The 25753-nt window shown below is 43.5% G+C and overlaps 1 long non-coding RNA gene across 1 annotated transcript; it reads left to right on the top strand.

Annotated features, from left to right (window-relative positions):
* The first annotated feature begins 16468 nt into the window (after positions 1-16468).
* Positions 16469-20163, top strand: LOC117550368. Its single transcript, XR_004569619.1, has 3 exons — positions 16469-16499; positions 19675-19877; positions 20048-20163. It is a non-coding gene; the product is annotated as an uncharacterized LOC117550368 (long non-coding RNA).
* Positions 20164-25753: the final 5590 nt, after the last annotated feature.

The raw sequence follows: 25753 nt of genomic DNA, 5'->3' as shown, positions 1-25753 counted from the left end.
TGCTTCCCCTTAGAATAGGGTGGAAATTATGAAGACCCAAATTATAAAGAGGGGACATGGGATACTAGTGAAGAGGGACAACAGTGAAAAAGCCCAACGTATCCAACGTACTAGCACTCTCCAAAGAGACAGAAAATTCAGCTCACCTAAGTTACAGCCTAAGTTACCTCTTAACGAGTGTTGGAGCAGGGTGTGGTCTGACACCCACCTCGGCTCCCCGTGACCTTTGATGAGCTGGTCAGATTATAAAAGGAAGGAATTCAGAGCACCAGATACAGGGTTAAACAATAATCTGTTTTAACAACACACTCTCACTCCATAATCGTCCAGGAGCGATGTTTGGTCAGGGTCCCGTGGCGTGCAGTTGTGACGCTCCTAGGCTCCTTCAGCGTCATAAAGGGACGCAAATAGCTTTCAACTGATTGCAATGTATTCCCATCTGCGGCGGGATTTGACGCTCATGGAAGCACGGCATTCGTTTGTGTCGGCTGCCCTTAAAGGCAATGTTACAACCCGGCTCCTGGGCTGCAACATAAAGCGGGGAGGCGAGACGAGGGTTATGATATAATGTTCATTTATTCAAAACAAACAAACAAACAAACAACCAAACAAAAAGAACCAGCAACAGGTCCCTGACGCTGGCACAGGAAAAGTGCCCAGAGGAGACAGAGCGACGTAGCGGCTGGGCTCCTCCTATATCCTTTTCCTTTCCAGGTGCAGCTCATCAGGCAGGTATCCTCCCACCGGTGCGACTCATCAGCCATGAACCTGTGAACACCCACAAAGCACACCCACATCCAGACGGCACCCCACGTGGTGTGGAGGGGTCGTCACAGCAATGTGAGCGTCCATTCCCATTGGATAACGGAGAATTTTACACCCGGAAGTAACTATTCTCCTTACTGTCGATTGATTTTACAGTGATATCTGCACTACTCAACTCAAAAACACCAGATTATCATGTTACGTCATTTTGTACAAGATAATAAAGTAAGAGTATGTATCAAATATGTTGTTTGTTTTATTTTATTATATTGAAAGTTAACATAGTAATAATGGCTGAAAATGTTTAATTCAATTCAACTTAATTTTTGTATGTAGGAATTAAACTATTGAATTGATCTGAATGTACAAAAAGAAAAAGGGTTACAGTTACATAATCCATTTTAGTATACTTAACATGGGTTTAGTGAGTAAATTCTACTCAAAATAGTTGAGCTGAAAATTATCAGTATAATTAAGTTGAAATTACTCATAAGTACAGTGAACTTAAAAAATATATCTGGATTTAGATAATTAGTTTCGTGCAACCACTTACCTTAATAAAATTAAGTAAATTCAACATAACAATTTTTTCAGTGTACAAAGTAATTAAGTACACACATGAATATATAAAAACACACTTTTATTCTCCATATATATCAACAGTTTAGGTGAAAATGTGGATGAAGCTACATTACATTTTTATGCTGATGATACCGTGATGTATTGTGCAGGTCCCTCCATTAAGGAGGCTGGTGTTAAATTACAGGCTGTTTTTAACATTATTCAGAGTCAGCTTGCTGAACTTAAGCTTCTTTTAAATGTTGATAAAACCAAGGTAATGCTCTTTTCTAAAGCTAAAAAGATACCAGAGCCTGTTTTGGATATTGTTACTATGCAAGGACAAGTACTTGAAGTGGTTACCAGTTATAAATACCTAGGTATCTGGCTTGATGATTGTCTTACTTTTAAACTTCATGTCAATAACCTGCTTAAAAAGCTGAGGGTTAGACTAGGTTTCTTTTTCAGAAACAAGTCCTGTTTCTCTTTTGAAGCCAGGAAAAGGCTAGTCACTGTGACCTTTTTACCTGTGCTGGACTATGGTGATTTGATCTATATGAATGCACCTGCCCATTGCCTGGAAAAATTAGATGCCGCCTATCACAGTGCCCTGAGATTTGTTACTAACTGTAAAGCACTTACTCATCACTGTACCCTATATGCCAAGGCAGGTCTGCCTTCACTAACTGTACGGAGGCTCAGTCATTGGTACATGTTCATTTACAAAGCCATGTTGGGTAAACTACCTTTTTATATCTGCTCTCTGATCTCTCGACGAATTGAAAGTACATATTGCCTGAGATCTCATGATGTTGTTTTATTAAATGTGCCAAGTGCTAGGACTGTCTTAGGGAAGAAAGCTTTTAGTTGTGCAGCTCCACTAAATTGGAACAGTCTGCAAACATGTTTAAAACTGAGCACTTTGGTTCCCCTGCATCATTTTAAAACTCAGCTGGCTGACATGCTGTTTGATATTCATGATATCATGGTTGATGATATTCGCTCTTCTTTTTCTGACTCACCTTTACTCACCGCTGGGTCACCAGACCCTCCTTCCACCAACACACTTACCTCCTTTTCCCCTCTCTCTCCAAGTGAGGTTCTTACCCTCATTACCTCTGCCCGCCCTACCACCTGTCCTCTGGACCCTATCCCTTCAAACCTCCTTCAGACTATCGCTCCTGATATTCTACCGTTTCTCACCCATTTCATCAACACTTCTCTAACTTCTGGTCACTTTCCAAACAGTCTCAAGGAGGCAAGAGTAAACCCTCTCCTAAAGAAACCCACTCTCAACCCGTCTGATGTTATAAACTACAGGCCTGTCTCTCTCCTCCCGTTCCTGTCTAAATCACTTGAACGCGCTGTCTTTAAACAACTCTCCTGTTATCTCAATCAGAACAACCTTCTGGATCCGCACCAGTCTGGTTTCAAGGCAGGTCACTCCACAGAAACTGCTCTCATTGCTGTCACGGAGGAACTGCACACTGCCAAAACAGCATCCCTCTCCTCTGTCATCATCCTATTGGACCTGTCTGCTGCATTCGACACGGTGAATCATCAGATCCTCCTTCGCACTCTCCAAAAACTTGGAGTTTCAGGCTCTGCACTTCCCTCCTCACCTCATACCTGAAAGACCGTACCTACAGGGTGACTTGGAGAGGGTCTGAGTCCGACCCTTGTCAATTAACTACGGGGGTCCCTCAGGGCTCTGTTCTTGGTCCCCTCCTCTTCTCCCTGTACACAAACTCGCTCGGATCAGTCATTAGCCCGCATGGTTTTTCTTACCACTGATACGCTGACGACACCCAATTAATTCTGTCCTTTCCCCGCTCAGAGACCCAGGTCGTTGCACGCATCTCTGCTTGTCTAGCTGACATCTCTCAGTGGATGTCTGCTCACCACCTCAAGCTCAACCTTGACAAGACTGAGCTGCTCTTCCTCCCGGGAAAAGATTGTCCCACTCTTGACCTAACAATCAACATCGGCACCTCAGTTGTTTCCCCGACTCAGACTGCAAGGAATCTGGGTGTGACCCTAGATAACAACCTGTCCTTCACTGCAAACATCGCTGCTACAACCCGTTGCTGCAGATACACGCTTTACAACATCAGGAGGATGCGTCCCCAGCTGACTCAGAAAACGACTCAGGTTCTGGTCCAGGCTCTCGTCATCTCACGCCTAGACTACTGCAACTCCCTCCTGGCTGGTCTACCTGCATGTGCCATCCGACCTCTGCAGCTCACCCAGAATGCAGCGGCTCGTCTGGTCTTCAACCTTCCTAAATTTCTCCCACACCACTCCGCTCCTCCGCTCCCTTCACTGGCTTCCGGTAACTGCTAGAATCCACTTCAAGACACTGGTACTTGCTTACCATGCTGCGAATGGATCTGGCCCTTCCTACATCCAGGACATGGTTAAACCGTACACCCCAGCGCGTGCACTACGCTCTGCATCAGCCAAACGACTCGTTGCGCCCTCGCTGCGAGGGGGACCCAAGTTCCCATCGGCGAAAACACGTGGGTTTGCTGTCCTGGCTCCAAGATGGTGGAATGAGCTCCCCATTGACATCAGGACGGCAGATAGCTTGCACATCTTCCGGCGCAAACTGAAAACTCATCTCTTTCGACTCCACTTCGAGCGTTAGAACTATTAACGAAGCACTTTTATACTAATAAAGGACTGGCTTACCTAAAGCCAGTTGAGTAGCACTTGAAATGTTTGGCTCTATGAAACCTGATGTACTTATATGATTCTGTTTTCTTCAAGGTTGTGTCTTCCTGGTCGAATGTACTTATTGTAAGTCGCTTTGGATAAAAGCGTCAGCTAAATGCAATGTAATGTAATGTAATGTAATGATATTCATGGCGCCTCAACCCTGGACATTTTCAAAAAAGCCCTCAAAAAGCACCTTTTTACCAAGGCTTTCGCCACTGTATAGTTAGTTTAATAGGTTTATTTTTCCACTACTTCCCCCCCCCACCCCCTTAACCTGTCTGCCTTTTCCCCCCTACTACCCCCCCCCCTACCCGACTTGTAAAGCGACCTTGGGTTTCCTGAAAGGCGCTATAAAAATATTATATATTATTATTATTATTATGGTACCTGTCACTGTAAATAGAGTTTGCAAACTGTACCCTGTACATTATGTTGTATGTCATCCTTATTGTTGTTCTGTTGTTTTTATGTTACATGTGTAACTAATGTCCTGCAGGTCACCCTTGAAAAAGAGATATTTTGATCTCAAGGGGCTTTCACCTGGTTAAATAAAGGCTACAAACAAATAAACTTCTTATATATCAGGGGACATATTAAAATGAATATACCAGAAATACGCCTTATTAAACCTTCTGCTGTAACACTTTACTTCACGAGTTACATCATTATGGGGGGGAGCTTATAAGGACATCATAAATAAAAGTTGTTATTGAGTCATAAACACAATAAACTGTCTAAAACATGGACAAAGTCACCCAAGGTTTCTGAAGAGTCCTTGTGGATCAATGGATGCTGAGCCGGCAGTGATGACACAGTCTAACACCTTGAGTTCTCATTCATAACACTCCGTTCGATGTCTCACTATGGGATGCGCCTCAACCCGTATGCAAACAGAAGCATCAATCTCATTACGCCAATCCTGATTGGCTGGTGATCTTTGACGTCTACGTCAAGACGGGCTGGGGGGGTATATACGAAGGTCGACCTGTGAGGGGTCTCTGGAGCAGAGACCTCCAACGGTCACACATAAATTATCTGGAGCTTTTAGCGGTGTTCCTCACCCTGAAACGCTTTCTGCCTTTTCTCAGAGGACATCATGTCCTCGTGAGGACAGACAACACGACCACAATATCGTATATAAACTGCCAAGGGGGTTTGCGTTCTCTCCAGTTACACATGCTGGCACGCAAACTGATCTTATGGAGCTGCGGACGTCTCCTCTCTATGAGAGCGACGCACGTACCAGGAGTGATGAACCTCGGGGCAGATCTGCTGTCCAGAGGTGCACCACTATATGCAGACTGGACTCTACATCCAATAATTGTGAGTCAGCTGTGGGTGCATTACGGCCGGGCCGCGGTGGATCTGTTCGCATCGAAAGAAAACGCTCAATGTCAGCTGTTCTTTTCAATGCGCGATTTAAACGCACCGTTAGGCGTGGACGCGCTCGTGCACGTTTGGCCTCCGGTCCTTCTGTACGCGTTCCCACCCCTGGCTCTGATACCCCCAACTCTGGCCAGAGTGAGAGAACAACGCCACACACTGATCCTAATAGCTCCACACTGACCTGCAATGTACTGGCTGGCGGAGATATATCAGCTGCTGTGCGGGCAGCCGTGGCAGCTCCCGCTACGCAGGGACATACTGTCTCAGGCGGGGGGCACGATTTTTCACCCACACCCAGAGCGCTTGGCACTATGGGCCTGGCCCGTGAGTGGTATAACCTGAATACAGTGGGACTCCCTCAGAAGGTGATAAACACTATTCAGAGTGCAAGAGCTTCCTCCACCAGGTCCCTCAATGACTGTAAGTGGAGGGTGTTTGAGGAGTGGTGCCTTCAAAAAGGACACATCTCTTTTCAATGTCCTGTCGGGGTGATTCTATCATTTCTACAGGACCTGATTGATAAACACAGAGCTTTCTCTATGATCAAAGTGTACCTGGCTGCTATTGCTGCATGCCATGTGGGCTTTGAGGGAAAGATGGCTAGCCAACATCCCTTGGTCTGCCGTTTTATGAAAGGGGCTCGCAGGCTCCTCCCTGTTTCCAGGTCACTGGTGCCGTTATGGGACTTGGCAGTGGTTTTAAATGGGCTCACTCGACCTCCATTTGAACCCCTGGAAGAAGCTGACATGAAACACCTGTCACTGAAGACAGTGTTGTTACTGGCTCTGGCATCTGCCAAGCGAGTCAGTGACATTCATGCGCTCTCTGTACATTCTTCATGCCCCGGGGCAAACGAGAGTGTTGCTGAAGCCCAACCCTGCCTTTGTACCTAAGGTGGCTGGCTCATGTACCCCCATTGACATTGAGGCATTTCCTCCGCCGCTGTGTTCCTCTGAGGAACAGCGGCCGAATTTGCTGTGCCCAGTCCGTGCTTTACGCACCTATATGGACAGGTCAAAAGAGTTTCGATGCAATGACCAACTCTTTGTATCCTGGGCTAACCCTCATAAGGGCAAGCCTGTTAACAGGCAACGGCTCTCCCACTGGATTGTGGAAGCGATTGCTCTGGCTTATACGAGTCAGGGTTTGCAGGCACCAACGGGCCTGCGTGCTCATTCTACTCGTGGACTGGCTACATCCTGGGCTTTGTTCAAGGGTGTTTACATCCAAGACATTTGTGCAGCAGCGAGCTGGTCCTCACCGCTCACTTTTGTCCGCTTTTACAGGCTAGATGTCTCTGCTCCAAGTGTGGCCCGCACAGTGCTGGGTCCCGTGTTGAGACAGGGTTCTACCTGTTAAGTTCTGGTTGTTTTGGTGATTTTGGAGATAAGCATGTCTAGCAATACGGGAGTTTCAATATCCCATAGTGAGACATCGAACGGAGTGTTATGAATGAGAACTATAGTTTACTTACGTAACCCCAGTTCTCAGAGTAACATGAAGTGAGATGTCTCACCAGACGGCCCTTCTTGCTAAGGCGAAGCGAGAAGAGGTGCTTATTTTGATTGATGCTGCGACGTAGCGCAAGCTACTTAAAGGGTGGGTGGATTCCCTGACGTAGACGTCAAGATCACCAGCCAATCAGGATTGGCGTAATGAGATTGATGCTTCTGTTTGCATACGCGTTGAGGCCTATCCCATAGTGAGACATCTCACTTCATGTTACTCTGAGAACTGGGGTTACGTAAGTAACCTATAGTTTTGGTGGCTTTAAAAGCTCAGAAGCAAGCCTAGCACTTGGGAACCTGTACAATACACCTGTATTTGTTATTCTTCCTCTCTGACAGTGCTTCAATTGTGTTTTTGCGTTGTTTATATTCATGCACACAAACTTTTGTACAATAAACTATTGTATTGTAAGACAGATCCAATGCTACTGTTTCTGGCTGATTTATATAAGTTTATTTTCCTAATAGTATTTAAATACTTTTAATTAAGTACCATTCTCGATGCAGTACTGCTAAATGAAATTGAGTATGTTCACAGTGTGTTATTAGTAATTTTACTCACATAAAGAATCTGAATACTTTTTCCCCCGTGTTCCCCACTGTGTGTGTTTCATGCAGCAGGCAACATTTGGTGAAGCTGCAGAACCGTTAGAGAGAATATGAGTAGGTTGAGGTGTCACCCCCCCACTGCAGAACACTCACACCCATCTGTCACACTCTTCAACTCTAAACACATTTAGTTTGGTTAGCATTGAGCCCTGTCCACTTACTGTGCCTCTGAGTGAGCAGTACAAATTATTCAGCCAATCATTATTCAGAGCCGCACATCATTATTTGAGAGCGTGGATGAAGGGTCACGAAACGGCAATAGATTGTAATCACGCCTTCAAATTGTTTCCGAGTCACACACACTCACACACACACCCACACAGCACACCACATACACACACACCCACTACACACCACACACACACAACAACACACACACACACACACACACACACACACACACACACACACACACACACACACACACACACACACACACACACACACACACACACACACACACCACCAGCAGCCCTGCAGTGCCACAGATCTATATGTGTAAAGTGTGGCTGTGTCCTGGCAGGAGGCGAGGTGAATGCAGGGAGAGTGCGCTTTAAATGCCACAGGCCTAATTAAGGATTACTCAGGATGAAGTCCTTTGGTTTAAAAAGGCAGCGAATAGGCCCCGTGAGATTTCCACAACAAAATGGCTCCCCAATGGATCTTTAGCTGGCTCTGATTTAGGGAGAGATTAATGCATCTAAACCCACACCACAGCGTACTTTAGATGTTTGTCCCAATGGACAGATTCTGCATTGTTTACGACATTTTCATTTGCAATAAAAAAAGGTGACTATAAAGCCCATTTAAATCCCAATGAAAGCTATGTATGTGCTATCTGCCGGTAATGATCAGTCCCACATGGGTAAGTCCGCACTGCTGAGGAAAAATGAAACCACTTAATTTCAGTGAAAAAAAATCCGTATTTCTAATACAACTACCTCATAATTCATACTCAGTTTAAACCAAATAATGATTAAGAAAAATAAACTCTTTGACCAGACAAGTGATCAGAGCACGGCTTCAATACCCCGCCATGATAATGTTAAACATCAGGTTCAATTTCTACCGTGTTTTAGTTACTAAATGTTACCAAAATATGTGAAATATTTTTAATTCTCTGGAACAAAGCTATCCTTTTGGAATTAAGATATTTTTGATGTTATCATGAGGGTGTTCTGATGCTGCAGATCAATGAGAAGAAGATGTGAGTGTAGAAACTGTACACACATACAAGTCTGAATCTTTTCAATACCCATAATAACTACTGAAGGATATTACAAGCCAACACTATTTGTATTTCAATAAATTAAAGTTATGATTCATATTCAATTTCTTAAAGTCTCTGCATTTGTGAGCTGTAACCAGGCAATTCATTGCAATGGATCACAGCTAGTCAACTAAATATATGTGCAACAAAAAGCATTTGTTTTAAAATTATTTAAGTAGAAATGTAAAGAAAGTGTTTATCACGCACCATGACACATTGAGAATCACACAGAGTCAATAACTGCCACGGAGGCACCAGCTAGCGAATCTTACGCAGGGAATGATCCAAGTCCAGGCAAGAGCGTTGATTAATTCATTTATTTGATCCAGTATCAACAAAGAACGTTTGTATTGTCCTTGTCCTGCTGCCCTTTAGCTATGTCCTTGTTTTACCCTGGTCAAATCCATATGCCTCTGGAGCATTAATCACCACCTCCTGGCTCCAATACATGATCACCAGGTGCCCAAATCACCTAGTGCCCAAAACTGATGATTAGATGATAGAACTTTATTTATTACAATCAGGATTTCTATGAAAAAACAGGACATTTGTAAATGTCAAAGGGCTTTAAAATCCTGAAGGCTGCGAGATACACAGCAGAACCTGGAGAGCTCAGCACAGAGAGAGGACCAAATCACAGAAACCAGGGTTTAATAAACATCACAAGCATGAGTCCACATCTGAGGATGAAGTAATGATGTCAGATGTTTTGATAAATAAAGGGGACCAGAGGAGCCTCAATATGAAGAGGATTTTCAGAAGTTGGATTAGTACGGTGGCCCTGAAGTGCAAGACACCACAGCATTTCAGAAAACACAACAGCATTTCAGAAAACACAACAGCATTTCAGAAAACACAACAGCATTTCAGAAAACACAACAGCATTTCAGAAAACACCACAGCATTTCAGAAAACACCACAGCATTTCACATTGGACGGAAAGGGTATTCCTTAGGGAGAACACTTCTTGTTTGTGATTGGACAGAGCCAGCCATAGAAGCACTGCTGTGATTGGTTGTTTTTGCTGCCAGTCAAGAAATGACGCTTCGTGATTGGCCCAACACATCAGCCGTTAGCTGTTAGCACACACTCAGAACTCACAGCTCCTCATATCTGTTCAGAAACTGGACAAAAGTTCAACATATACAAAACACAGACTGTCTATGTCATGGCGAATACAGTCGCTGCTTTATTTATGTCTGTATGACGTTGTTGTGAGTGTGGATGGAGCAGCTACAGGTTAGTTTAGCCTGATCGATCCGATTCCGATAGGATTTACATGGAGATACGGCCCGCCCCCTCTCCAGCGTCTTGTTTGAATGACAGGAGTAAACACAGAATTAATGCTTTATTAATTCATGGTTTTTAAGGGGCTTATCTCCATGTAAATACTATAGTAGACCACCCAATATTCGCATCGCTCTAATCGCTCGAGTTTCACCACGGCTGTCAGCTGTCTTTGCTCCTGTCATTCAAACAAGATGCGCTGGAGAGGGGGTGGCGCGTATCTCCATGTAAATCCTATGGGAGATACCAACTACAACAAAATGAACATATTTGACCGTGATTTAATTGTAATACACGTTTCAAAGTGATGCCGAAGTAACTACATACTGATAACGGTTAGTAAAAACCATGAATTAACGCTTTGACAAGTCTGCAGATAAGACGGCAGGCGAAAAGCTTTTAAAATGCGTGTTTTCTGAATGGAATCGGATCCATCAGGCTAAACTAACCTGTTGCTGCTCCGTCCACACTCACAACAACGTCATACAGACATAAATAAAGCAGCGACTGTATTCGCCATGACACAGACAGTCTGTGGTTTGTACATGTTTAACTTTTTTCCAGTTTCTGAACAGATATGAGGAGCTGTGAGCTCTGAGTGTGTGCTAACGGCTGATGTGTTGGGACATATTTCGCTGTCGGGTGTTGACCAATCACGAAGCGTCATTTCTTGACTGGCAGCAAAAACAACCAATCACAGCAGTGCTTCTCTGGCTGGCTCTGTCCAAGGCAAGGCAAGGCAAGTTTATTTATATAGCACTTTTCAACACAAGGCAATTCAAAGTGCTTTACAAAAAATGAAAGACATTAAGAAAGTGGCCTTTAAAATCAGTCATTAAAAAGAAAAGCTAATAAAAGAAACATTAAAAGAAAAAACACATGGATAAAAGTTACAGTGATAAAAGTTACAGTGCAGTCTAAGATATGAATAGTTCAATTAAAAGCAGCGACAAAAAGAAAAGTCTTCAGCCTGGATTTAAAAGTAGTCAGAGTTGCAGCGGACCTGCAGGTTTCTGGGAGTTTGTTCCAGATATTTGGAGCATAATAACTGAACGCTGCTTTACCATGTTTAGTTCTGACTCTGGGGACAGAAAGCTGACCAGTCCCTGAAGACCTGAGAGATCTGGATGGTTCATCATTTAGCAGGAGGTCAGAAATGTATTTTGGGCCTAAACCATTCAGTGCTTTATAAACCAGCAGCAGTATTTTGAAATCTATTCTTTGACACACAGGAAGCCAGTGTAAAGACTTCAGAACAGGAGTGATGTGATCCACTTTCTTAGTGTTAGTGAGGACTCGAGCAGCGGCGTTCTGAATCAGCTGCAGCTTTCTAATAGATTTTTTAGTGAGACCTGTGAAGACACCATTGCAGTAGTCGAGTCTACTGAAGATAAAAGCATGGACAAGTTTTTCCAAATCCTGCTGTGACATTAGTCTTTTAATCCTAGATATATTCTTTAGGTGATAGTAGGCTGATTTAGTAACTGTTTTAATGTGACTGTTGAAACTCAGGTCAGAGTCCATGACTACACCTAGATTTCTGGCTTTATCTGTTGTTTTGAACATTGCAGACTGAAGCTCAGCGCTAACTTTTATACGTTCTGCCTTCACTCCAAAAACCATTACCTCAGTTTTATCTTTGTTTAATTGGAGAAAGTTCTGACACATCCAGTCATTGATTTGTTCAATGAACTTACTCAGTGTTTGAATTGGAGCATAGTCTCCTGGTGAAATTGTTACGTAAATGTGTGTGTCATCCGCATAGCTATGGTAACTTATTTTGTTGTTTTTCATTATCTGAGCCAGTGGTAGCATGTAGATGTTAAAAAGAAGAGGCCCCAAGATGGAGCCTTGAGGAACCCCACATGTCATATTTGTCAACTCAGATGTGTATTTACCTATAGAAACAAAGTTGTTTATGTCCTTTAAATAGGATTCAAACCAATTTAGAACTATTTCCGAAAGTCCCACCCAGTTTTCCAGTCGGTCTAGTAATATGCTGTGGTCAACAGTGTCAAACGCAGCACTGAGATCTAATAATACTAACACTGAAGTTCTGCCACTGTCTGTGTTTAAGTGGATGTCATTAAAGACCTTTACAAGAGCAGTCTCAGTGCTGTGGTTTGGACGAAAGCCTGACTGGAACACATCCAAACAGTTATTTAAATGCAAGAAATTACTCAACTGTTGAAAAACAACTTTTTCAATGATTTTACCTAGAAATGGGAGGTTTGATATGGGCCTGTAATTGTTCATTACTGTAGCATCTAGATTATTATTTTTTAAGAGCGGTTTAATGACTGCAGTTTTCAGTGCCTGTGGAAAAATACCTGAGTGAAGAGATTTGTTTACTATATGAAGTAGATCTGAGGCCATGCAAGGCAAAACATCTTTGAAAAATCCTGTTGGAATAATATCAAGGCAGCAGGAGGAGGATTTCAGAAGTTGTATAATGTCCTCTAGGTTTTTATCATTAATCTGATGGAATTGTGTCATGGTGTTTGAATTGATGTTAAGTGGACACAGAGACAACACATTTGCTGCACCTGATGCCGAGGCACTGACTGCTTGTCTGATTTTCCGAATTTTGTCAGTGAAAAAGGAGGCAAAATCATTGCACGCCCTGGTGGATAGAAATTCAGAGGCTACTGACACTGGGGGGTTAGTCAGTCTGTCGACGGTAGCAAACAAGGCACGTGCGTTGTTTTTGGTAATGATGTCAGAGAAGAAAGACTGTCGTGTGTTTTTCAATTCCAAATTATAAAGGCCAAGTCTCTCTTTATAGATTGCAAAGTGAACCTGGAGATTTGTTTTTCGCCACCTACGTTCAGCTTTTCGACACTGTCTTTTTTCTGCTCTCACGGTCATGGCCTTTCTCCATGGAGATATTTTCTTCCCAGTCACTTCCTTTACCTTAGTTGGAGCAATGGCATCTATAACATTTTTAATTTTTGAATTAAAATGATCTACTAGCTCATTTACTGAGATGTTAGCAGGGGCAAGTGTGGAAGAAAAATTCTGAGTAAACATTTCCCTAGTATTTTCAGTTAAATATTGCTTTGTGGTTACCTCTTTTTGAACATTTTTGTGAACAGAAATAGAGCTCTCAAAGAAAACACAGGAATGGTCAGAGAGTGCAACATCAGTCACCACAACCTTAGAGATATTCAGACCCTTTGAGATAATTAAGTCCAGAGTGTGCCCCTTATTGTGCGTGGGCTCCGTCACATGCTGAGTCAGTCCATAGCTATCAAGAACACAAAACAGTTATTTTGCCCCTCTGTCCTGGGGGTTGTCAACATGGATGTTAAAATCACCAACAATGACTAGACGGTCAAAGTCAATACACACTATAGACAGCAGTTCAGTAAAGTCATCACAAAAGCTTGCACAGTATTTGGGTGGTCTATAGATATTTAGGAACAGAGCTCGAGAGGAGCATTTCAGCTGAAGGGCCACATATTCAAAAGAATCAAAGTTTCCATACGATGTCTTCCTGCATTGAAGGGAATCATTGAACAGAATAGCAACTCCACCCCCTTTCTTATGCATTCTTTCCTGACTCATAAAACTAAAGTTGGGAGGTGGTGATTCGATAAGAACAGCTGCACTGTTATTTTGTTCAATCCAAGTTTCTGTTAAAAACATAAAATCGAGATTGTGCTCAGTGATAAAATCATTGATTAAAAATGTTTTTCCTGCCAAAGACCTGACATTTAATAAAGCTAGTTTAAGTCCAATCACAAACAAGAAGTGTTCTCCCTAAAGGAATACCCTTTCCGTCCAATGTGAAATGCTGTGGTGTTTTGTGAAATGCTGTGGTGTTTTGTGAAATGCTGTGGTGTTTTCTGAAATGTTGTGGCGTTTTCTGAAATGCTGTAGTGTTTTGTGAAATGCTGTGGCGTTTTGTGAAATGCTGTAGTGTTTTGTGAAATGCTGTGGTGTTTTCTGAAATGCTGTAGTGTTTTCTGAAATGCTGTAGCGTTTTGTGAAATGCTGTGGTGTTTTCTGAAATGCTGTAGTGTTTTGTGAAATGCTGTAGTGTTTTGTGAAATGCTGTGGTGTTTTCTGAAATGCTGTAGTGTTTTCTGAAATGCTGTAGTGTTTTGTGAAATGCTGTAGTGTTTTGTGAAATGCTGTGGTGTTTTCTGAAATGCTGTAGTGTTTTCTGAAATGCTGTGGTGTCTTGCACTTCATGGCCACCGTAGATTAGAGTGCAAATTGGACAGGCCCCGAAGAAGCTTTTGAACAGAAGGTATTGTCATCGTTGATCATATGAGTGGATCCTGGACGAGGGAAAAGACAAAAAAAGAATGTTCTGCTCTGAAGATTTAAGGTTTTGAAAAAATGTGAAGAGGAAGTGTATAATTAAACAGGCATTCATGTATTTATAGTGGCTGTCTGAACGCTGAGAGGTGTTAGGTGCATGGCGATGATAATGGGTTGATCGAGGGATTATACATTTTTCTGAAACACAGGTGGCTTTTGTAATTTGAAGTGCCATTGGAGAGATCAATACAATAAATTGAGTTTTCTGAGAAGACAATACTTTCAACTGCACCAGAGTTCCATCCCCTGCTGACACACACACACACACACACACACACACACACACACAGGTTTTTATGTAATAGCCGCACTTTTCCCCAAAACCGGCCCGGTGGTGGTTTAGATGGGCTACCCTTTCCTGAGGTCCTACAGCTATGGGAGTTGGGTCAAAGTACTCTAAAAAATCAGATAGCTGATACACCCTTTAGAACGGTTAAACACACCACCTACTTATATTGTGGTATACACAGACATATGTGACCCGCTCTATCGAAATCAGTCGGAAGTCGCAACTATAGCAAAATATATTAATTCAACATTGAATTTTGGTTAGATTGGTTATTTTTGGTTGAGGTTGAAAAATCAATGTTGATTCGATGTGTTTTTACAGATACCATTTCAACGTTTGAAATTTTTTTGTTGAATCAATTTAATATTGATGCCGGTTTTTCAACATTGAAATTCCCTACATTGAATTGACACTGTTTCAACGTGTGGCGCTATCCCCTCTCGGGCGAGATCATGATCCAGCGTCGGAGGCGGGGTCTGGTTCTTTCCTATGAGAGCTGCTGTGCATGAAGACAAAACGGCCCAATTTTTGAGAGAGCGAAACGTCACAGATTACCCGTCATGCCTGTTGCACGTTGCACTTAATCTTGAAAGCACGTTGGTCATGTGAAAGAGCGTACACCTCAGGGTGTGGAGGAAGGCAGGCAGTTCAGTTGCCGCCAAGCCGCCTGAAGAGAAGAGACAGATATCACAAATCGGTAAGAAATGTAACGTGACCGTTGTGCATGCCTACTCTATATGTTCACCTCAGTTACACCGTTATGTTTTTTTAGGCTATTCAGAGCGCAAAAGAGGGAACTAATTACTTATAATAATATATATCATCAACGAATTTAACGTCGTTCATCCCATGACGCAGTTGATATTTTATTGCCCTGACTAGCACCTAGCTAACGCAGCGCTAGCTAACACAATCTGACATTAAACTCTACCATCCTACAGAAATTACATAAAGTGTCCACTGATGCAGTCAAGCTAAAGCATTATTTAGGATATTTGGGTGAAATTGTGCATATTTTTTGTTATAATATAGCCTATATCATACATTTATTAAACAGTTCATCGCATGACGCAGTTGATATTTTCTTGCCCTGGCTAGCACCTAGCTAACGCAGCAGATACACTAGCTAACACAATCTGACATTAAACTCTACCATCCTACTAGGGATGCCAGCGATTAATCTATTATTCGTTACAGTCTCCATAATCGAAGATTATTTTTAAAATTCGATTTTATTTATATATTTTTTTATTATTTATGTTTTTTGTTTTTTTTTCTGGCTTAGTTTCAACCAAAATATAGACTAATAATAGTAATAGTATTAATAATTGTAAATGGCCATTGGTCACACCACCAGTTTTGACTGTAAAACTTGGAGGAAGCCAGCAGTGCAGGCTGCCCTGCCCAGACTGCTGCTGCAGCTTGCTCCACACCGACCCCGCCGATTTTGATCATGGTCAGTTTCTGGCATCCCTACATCCTACAGAAATTACATCAAAGTTGGTCTGATACAGTCAAGCTAAAGCATCATATAGGATATTTGGGTAAAATGTATGTCCTAGGGGTCCTGGACTCCTGGTTGAAGACCCATGGAATAAAACGTGTAATTCTAGGGAATTTCGTCAGTACAGTTATATTTACATTGCACCAGGAGGCTGATATATATTTGTACTGTTAGTTTATGCATACTTTTTTTTAATCTGCTTTGTTTTCCTTCATTTTCAGGATTATACTACAAGACGAGTCGAGGGGATCACTGCAATACACAAGGCCAAGTAAAGTAATTATAGCAGCGCCAACTCTCTTTACCTAAGATGGCTTCTTATTGGTCTAAAAGACGTAGAGTCATCAGAACTGTAAGGGACATGGAGAAAGATATCCTTAAGGAATACGAGGAAACTCTTTATAATAACAAGTCACATTTAGACCCCTGTGTGAATAGGGAACCACCCTTCAGAATCTCACACGTTTCCCAACTAGATACACCACCAGCTTCCCATGTACACATGGAAAATGATCATACTGATGGTAGTTTAGCTGGAGATGGTGAAGTTGAATCAGATCATGTACAAATGGGAAATGATCATACTGATGGTAGTGTGGCTGGGAATGTTGAATCAGATTCTGACTCCGACAGCCATGACGAGCATCAGCCTAGTCAGGATCTGCTTATGAGGAGCCTAAGATATTGGGCAACATCCTACTCAATCAGTCTGGTTGCTTTGTCTGCTCTGCTGTCCATCTTAAAGCTTTTTCACCCTATGCTCCCTAAGGATGGAAGAACTCTGCTTAGAACACAACATGATGTTGCAACCACTCAAATGCAAGGTGGCGAGTACTACCATTTTGGATTGGTGCAAGGGATACTTTCACGATTGAAATGTTTGAGTTTACCAGTGAGCCTCAGAACTCTTACTTTACAGTTCAACATAGATGGTCTCCCTCTCTTTAAAGGCCCTGACACACCAAGCCGATATCGGCTGTTCTCGTAAGTCGGGAGACGAAGCGTGTCCTGTCGCCCAAACTCAATTTGGTGTGTCCCGAACCGTCGACCGTGACACGCCTTATTTGGACAGCCTGACCCGATCCATGGCCGATTCAACATGTTGAATCGGCCATGGATCGGGTCTGGCAGTCGGACCAAACAATCACTCTGATTGGCTGTTCAGCTAGCAAATCAGTGCATGAGAAGCGATACGGAAGTGAGGGACGTAAACAAACGATTTAAGAAAAAGGCACACACAGACTGCTATTCATATTTAAATATAGCAACATCTTTAGCTTGCATACCTGTTGCCAAAAATCGCAGCGTAACCATCAGACGTGTCCCCACGGAGATGCAATCCGGGTAGTTGGTGTTTTCCCTCTGGGTGATTGGAGTGATGAGTTCCTCCAACGTGTGGAACTGCACAGGAAAAAGCCGAGCGAAATTTCTGAAATCTGGCACTTCATTGAATTCCAGCTCTCGACACAGGTTCGGGAAAGCACCGTGAGCTTCTCGCTGTAGTATCCATGACTTCACCCATTTAGTGCGGTTTCTCCTAATTCTTCGCTTCCGCTTCTTGAGAGACTGTTGCTTGAGAATGTCTTCCACAAGTAACACTGCAATGGCTGATAGCTCCAGTGCCGCACGAAACATGTTTTAGATGGACGAGAGGGAAAATGGAACGCACAAGCTATTTGTTGTTGTTTATATCACGGTCTGTTCTTCTTCTCTGTCTTCCGGTTGTTGCCTCTTTTGAATGACGAATACACACTACCGCCGCCTGCTGGTAAGGTGAGTTATTGCCACTCACGCACTGAAGTCTTTGCGGTGTGTTCCCGTGCGACACATGGCCAAGACGCAGGAGAACACGGCCAGGCAACAGCCGACGTCAGCGTCGGCGAGTCCTCTGGTGACTGCTTGGTGTGTCAGGGCCTTAAGAGTTCAAGACTTCAATTCTGGCCTATACTTGCAATTCTGAAATGTGATTATACTAAGTCCCCATTTATTGTCGGTATCTTTTGTGGTTTAAGCAAGCCCAAGTATGTTGTTGAGTATCTGCAGCAATTTATTAGCGACCTTAAAAATGTACTGGCTAATGGCGTTGTTCATAATGGTAACCGATTGAAAGTACTGGTTTCCTCATTTGTGTGTGATGCTCCAGCCAGAGCCTACATTAAGAATATCAAGTCACATAATGGCTATTCAGGGTGTGACAAGTGTGATCAACATGGTGTGTGGAGGAAGAAAATGACTTATCCTGAAACAAATGTCAGGCTCAGGACAGACTCAAGTTATTGTGATATGATTGATGAAGAACATCACTTGAAACAGACACTCAGTCCTTTAACAGGGACAGTAAAGATGGTTTCTTCATTCCCAATAGATTATATGCACCTCTGTTGTCTTGGTGTGATGAGAAAACTGTTGAATATGTGGTTAAAGGGCAATCTAGCCACTAGGCTTCCTTCACAAACTGTTAACAGTATATCAAGCAAACTGCTGGGGTTACATTCCCACACCCCTTGTGAATTCAATCGCAAGCCAAGGGGTTTGAATGAGCTGGATCGTTGGAAAGCTACAGAGCTCCGATCCTTCATACTGTACTGGGGCCCTGTAGTTCTGAAGGATTGCCTTCCCAGTGAGATTTATGACAACTTTATGTTGTTTTCAGTGGCCATGTATTTGTTTTTGTCTCCTGGAATTTCTGGCCAAAAGGTTGAATTAGAGCATAGATTGATGATTTCCTTTGTGGAACACTTTGGACAGTTGTATGGCAGGGATCAGATTGTGTTCAGTGTACACCAGCTTATACATTTAGCCGATGAATACAAACAATTTGGACCTTTAGATAATGTTTCAGGATTCCCTTTTGAGAATTATCTTGGCCAAATAAAGCATCTTTTACGCAAGCCACACCAATCTCTACAACAGGTGTTCAAAAGGTTGTCAGAACAGCCACGTTGTGAGGTTCCATTACCAACAGATTAACCAGTCTTACAGAAAATCCACACTGATGGTCCACTCCCTCAACATTTCGGTGTTGCTGTACAGTACACAAAGGTCTCCAGTAGTCGTTTTACCTTGTCTACAAAGCAGGGGGATAATTGTATTGAGGTGGGACATAGTATTGCAGTAGTGCAGAATATAGTCCAGGAAGAAGATGAAGTATATGTGATCTACAAAAGGTTCAGACACCAAGAATCATATTACACTTATCCCTGCGAGTCCTCATGCATAGGTACATACAAGGTTAGAGAGTTGTGTGACAATATCGGGGTTGGTAAACTTGGATGTATCAAACGTAAATGTGTTCTGTATCCAGAGTCAGAAGGAAATGGCCTCATAGCTATTCCAATAGCTCATTTGCAGTAGCATACCGCTCATACTGCTGGGCGAGTAAATGACATCTTATGATTTATGAGCAGGTTTTTTTTTTAATCATTTACATTATTTCCTTTATTGTATACAGAATGGAAAGGGAGGTGGTGCTTTGGGCCGTTGTACTTTTTCCAAATGGCGGAGCTGCAACAGTTCTTGCCAGCTGGTTCAGTCTAAAGGAAGGTAAATTGTTATGGCCCCCAAAAAACATGTATTTGAAGGCCCTTAAAGAACACATGACGGCCCATAAAGGATGGACCACATATGCGAATGTCCGGCTCTTGATTACTTGTGGTAAGTAGTCACTGCATTACTATTGTCTATTTTCAAGTATATAGGTATCCACACGTTTTATGGATGGCAGTTTGAATGTGTGTGGTGCCATACCACATATGACATATCTGTCACAAGTGAGACTAGTCAGTAAAATGTCATCCTATTATTTTATGCTTTTTCTTTTACAGACTCATTGGAAAAGGCCAAACGATACGAAGAAAAGTATGTGAATACTGGATGTCCAACCACTGATCTGAGCTCTGAGGACGAAGCAGGTGAACGTGGGAAAAGAAGAGTAAGGTACAGTTGAATTCCTGTAGGAGGTCAGGTTCCATGTCTGGCCTGACTTTAACCCTTATCAGACAACGTCGCATTGATAAGAACCAGTATGCGTGCATAGGCTGGAACCAAAAGAACCCAACCACTCATAAGATGCAATGGAAAAGTGGTCACAGCACTCCCAGTGTGGAGGAAGCAGGCTTAGGATGTTTACTTTGATCGCTCCCTCTTAAAATATATAATCCTTGGTTTCTGTGTAAACAATAATTAAAAACCCCACCTCCAGTCCTGTGATAGACTAGTGTCATCTCTATGTTTACCTGTACGTCAAGCGGCCTCATTCTACAGAAATGGGCCATGGGGCAAATTAGTGTGTACATGGAGTCAGATGGGGAGTCAGAAACCAGCTGTGTGAAGAGAAGATTTGCCAAGCCACCTGATGTTCATTGTCCTACAGTGCTCCCAGAATCCAGCCAGTACCCCTCAGTACCAACCCCAAATGCAAGCAGTGGTATGTCATTACTTATTAAAATGGCAGAAACAATATGTAATTGCATGTGAGCTTTAATTTACAAGCATTTAGTTCCTCCATCAATACATTCAAACATCAGTCATGTGATATGTGTTCAAAAGTTACAGCATCCATTATTCTTGTCTTTTGTTCCCTTTTACGGAGCGTCCACACTACAGCTTCAAAAAAAGCTTGGAGCTGGGCGTGTCTGAAGTTTGGGGATTTTATTCAAGCACCGCGACCAACAACCAATCACATGAATGTCCCGCCCCGGACATACAAAGCAAAAAAACCCGGTTCTTCTCCACTATTGCTAAAATGGATGCCGGTGTTGTAGCAAGGGTAAGAAGGGCAAGAAGGGTAAGAAGGGTAACACGTGTGTGTGCAAGGTTGCATAAAGTGTATACATTGTCTCGCAGGAAGCCATTTAGTGTGCGTCACTGTTGGGTACATCCTATACTCCGAAAACGTTTGCAACGGGGGGAATACCACGTTCTGGTCCAAGAGCTCCGTCTGGATGACAACCTCTTTCAGAAATACTTCAGGATGAGCAAAGACGTGTTCGACGAGTTGCTCGGAAAAGTGGGTCCACTGATTACAAAGGCTGACACCCATCTGCGTTTGTCAATCGGACCTGCCGAGCGACTCGCCATATGCCTACGGTACGTTTTGTGTATTTCTACTTCTATCATCTGAGTCTGTATAGAAGGAGAGAGAATGCATGAATGAAGTCTGTGATTTAGTTCAGATGGATAACATTAATTAAGATAGCTAGGTAAACACAGTATGTGGGGGGGGGGGGGTGTGGTCTGTGTGTGTGTGTGGGGGGGGATCTGTGTGTGTGTCTGTGATCAATGTGTGATCTGTGTGTGTGTGTCTGTGATCAATGTGTGGGGGGGGGATCTGTGTGTGTGTCTGTGATCAATGTGTCTGTGATCTGTGTGTGGGGGGGGATCTGTGTGTGTGTCTGTGATCAATGTGTGTCTGTGATCTGTGTGTGTGGGGTCTGAATAAATATATTTTTTAATCATGTATATATATTTTTTCTCAGGTACCTGGCAACCGGTGACTCGTACAGGACCATAGCATTCAGCTATCGGGTCGGGCATGCAACAGTGGCTGTCATGGTGAAGGAGGTTGCGGGTGCCATCTGGACCGCCCTGGTTGAGGAGACCATGCCGGTACCACAGACGGAGGACTGGAGAGCCATCGCTGCTGGGTTCCAGGAGCGTTGGGACTTTCCCAATTGTGTTGGTGCCATTGATGGGAAGCACGTGGTGATCCAGGCTCCGGCAAATTCTGGGTCCCTCTACTTCAACTACAAGTCCACCCACTCCTTGGTACTGCTGGCTGTCGTGGATGCTGAGTACCTCTTCAGGGTAGTGGATGTCGGAGGCTTTGGAAGGAGCAGCGACAGTGGGAGCCTGCGGAATTCCGCTTTTGGAGAGGGCCTCAGAGATGGCAGTCTGCAGCTACCACCTGACACCGTCATCCCAGGAGCAGAGCGGCTCGGCCTTCTCCCCCATGTCTTCGTTGGAGATGAGGCTTTTCCGCTGCTGGACAACCTGCTGCGTCCATTCCCTGGACGTCACCTCACCCGTGAAAGGAGGTTGTTCAACTACCGCCTCAGCCGGGCCAGGTTGGTGGTTGAATGTGCGTTTGGCATCCTCTCATCCCAGTGGAGAATGCTCAGGCGTGTCATCACCACCAGCCCCGAGGTAACAGAGTTGTGTGTGAAGGCCGCCTGTGTGTTGCACAACTTCCTCCGCAGGAAGACGATAGGAAGGACATCACGCACACCTATCGCCGAGTCCACGGGTGAAGCTACTCCAACCCTGTGTGATGCACCGAGGATGGGCTCCAACAATGCCACACGCAGATCCATCCAACTGCGGGAGAACTTCTGCTCCTATTTCAATGAGGAGGGTGCAGTGCGATGGCAGCATAGAGTGGTGTAGGGTCACCATTGTCTCCAAACCAAAAGCTCTTTTAAGAGCTACCCATATTTCTTTAAAAAGCAAATATTCCAAATGAGCCATTTTAAAATCAACCATTCCTAATAAACATGTTTCCTGAATTGATATTATGATATGACTAACAACCTTTTTCCTTCAGTCCTGTTTTTAGTGATACAAATTACAACAGGTTTTCACCTGAACAATTACAGAAGACAGCACATTATATATCGACATACATGAAGCTTCTGGTATGTTGCAACCTATGGTTGCAACTGACAAACCACATGAACAAGTCAAGACACAGTATAGCCATAACATACTTTAAATAACTTTTATTTATGTAATGTTGTGAGTGAAGTGTGTGATGAGTGTAAAAACATGTCATGTGGATCAGTATTAATTAAGTATGTAATTAATTAATTTTCCAGCTCTGCTGCCTCCAGGACCGCCTTGTGTATTTTGAATCTGAGCCTCAGCCTATTTCTCCTGCTGATCAGCCTCATGGTGGGCAAGAGACTCCGAAAAAAGAGCAGGTCTTCGTCCTCCTCCACCACTGGTGGTGGGGGTGGTGGTGGTGGCATATCCAGCATTGGACCTACGGTCAAAAGCAGATTCTCCTCAAAGGGGGACATCTCCCTTCCCCTTTCAAATTTTTGCTAATTCCTCATAGGAAAATGATCGGAAAAATTCCAGTCCAGGACAACTTAAGCACATATCCAATGTGATGCTACATTGCAAAGGACTAGTCGAACGGGGGAGCTCGTAGGCTAAAAAGTTCCATTTTTGACCATTTATATGTCAGATAAGCCACTGATACCTGCCTGTCTGCCTGGCACATCAACTCTCTCGCACACACACACACACAGACACACACACACACACACACACACACACACACCGCCTCTGCTGGCAGCACATTTAATTATAACAGACACCTATACACTCCACAACACACACATAGACACACACACACACCGCCTCTGCTGGCGGCAAATTCAATTACAACAGACACCTATACACTTCACAACACACACCTACTCACTGTACAACACACTTAAAGGACTTAAAAACGTGGATGACCTTAAACTTTTTGATGTTAAACACGACCAAAACTGAAGTTATTGTACTCGGCCCGAAGAATCTACGAAACAAATTATCTAAAGATATACTAACTATGGATGGCATTAATTTGGCCTCCAGTGAGACTGTAAGGAATCTTGGTGTTATATTTGATCAGGATTTATCCTTTAACGCCCACATAAAATCAATTTCAAGGACCGCCTACTTCCATCTACGTAACATTGCAAAAATCAGGCATATCTTGCCTCAAAACAATGCAGAAAAACTAGTCCATGCATTTGTTACTTCAAGGCTGGATTATTGTAACTTCTTATTATCAGGATGTACCAAGAAGTCGCTTCAGCTGATTCAAAATGCTGCAGCTCGTGTACTAACCAGAGTTAGGAAAAGGGACCACATTACTCCTGTTCTGGCTGCCTTACACTGGCTCCCTATAGAACACAGGATAGAATTTAAAAGTATTCTTCTCGCCTACAAAGCCCTTAATGGGCAGGCGCCATTTTACCTTAAAAAAACTCATTATACCCTACTGTCCTACTAGGGCATTGCGTTCCAAGAGTGCAGGGTTGTTGGTTGTTCCTAGAGTCTCTAAAAGTACTATGGGAGCTGTTGGAGCAATGTGTGGTCTGAAGCCCACCTCGTGTCATTTTGATGAGCTGGGTTAAATCATAAAAGGAAGGAATTCAAAGCACCAGATACAGGGTTAAACAATAATCTGTTTTAATGGTAATAGAACAATACAATACACTTTAAAGGGGGTACCCCCTGCTCTGGTCCCAGTGCCGGGAGATCCCATCATCTTGACGGCAGGAGGAAAAGAGACCGAACAAAACACACAACAGCATACATGTAAGAACAACAGGAGGCGTTGTGTGGATGCTCCTCCCAGAGGGGTCATCTATTGGGCGATATAAAAACGACAGCCTGTCGCAGCGAATCAGTGCGAGCCAGCCAGGAGGCAGCAAAGAAAAATAGTCTCTTCAGTTTGAGGGCAAAACAAACACATCTGGTGTTCGCTGTCTCACATTCTTGCAGTTTGGACACACACACATTTTCTGCATAGATTTCCCTCTCTCTGGCCCCCTCCCCCATCAGTTCAATACACACAGCTCCACACACCCTTGGCATTTTAAAGATATGTCTAAGATATAGTTGTTTATAGTTGACTAATACAAGTAATATATGTAAGTTACTTTAATATCAATAATAACGAGGAAAACATTACCTCTGCTCTCAAGCAGTGAAATCAAATCAATCAAATCAAGTTTTATTTATATAGCACATTTATAAACAATTTTTGGTCGAGCCAAAGTGCTGTACATAAAATTAAAATAGCCTACAGTAGAGACACTAGTAGAAAAGTGTCTCTACTGTAGGCTATTTTTATTATATGTACAGCACTTTGGCTCGACCAAAAATCGTTTATAAATGTGCTATTGTGGTGACCACCTATTTAACCACTGGGACATAATTCAAACTTGGAACTACAGTTGCGGTTATTGTTCCCACACGGACATGTTATGGGTTACCTATAAATAGTGTGTGCCCTCTTGGCTCTCTCTTGTCGACCCGGGCTGCGACCCGACAACATGTCCTTTGCAGCTTGTGAATAAATCACTATTCTTGCACCTTCCTTGCACCGCCTCTGACTCCATATCTCTCGGCACTACACTGGTGACCCTGATACGTCTTGAGAAGTTTCCGGGACGGAGCCGAACACAGCAAAAGGAACTCGAGTTCCTTTCTCGAAATGCCGGGGTTTGATTGGAGACGTCCGTGGCTGCCACCGGCACGCGGACTGAGGCTCGGTGCGCGCTCCGCAGAAGGCTGGAGACGTTGCTCGCCGTTCCCGCATCGGCTTTCTATCCAACGGGGGGACGATGCACGACCTGCTGGGTCGACCAGCAACCCCATTGCTACCTCATGGGTTTGTTCTTTGGGGCGTGCGGCTGCACGTCCCGGCTGCTAACCACGTGGGGCTAACGACGGCTGGCAGCTACCCATGGCTGGCAGCTAGCGGCTAACCACGTGGGGCTAACGACGGCTAGTGCTAACGGCTATCAGCC

Source organism: Gymnodraco acuticeps, unplaced genomic scaffold (assembly GCF_902827175.1).
Source record: "Gymnodraco acuticeps unplaced genomic scaffold, fGymAcu1.1, whole genome shotgun sequence".
NCBI lineage: Eukaryota > Metazoa > Chordata > Actinopteri > Perciformes > Bathydraconidae > Gymnodraco > Gymnodraco acuticeps.
The sequence above is the reverse complement of the archived record's forward strand: the minus strand, read 5'-3'. Positions and strand labels throughout refer to the sequence as shown.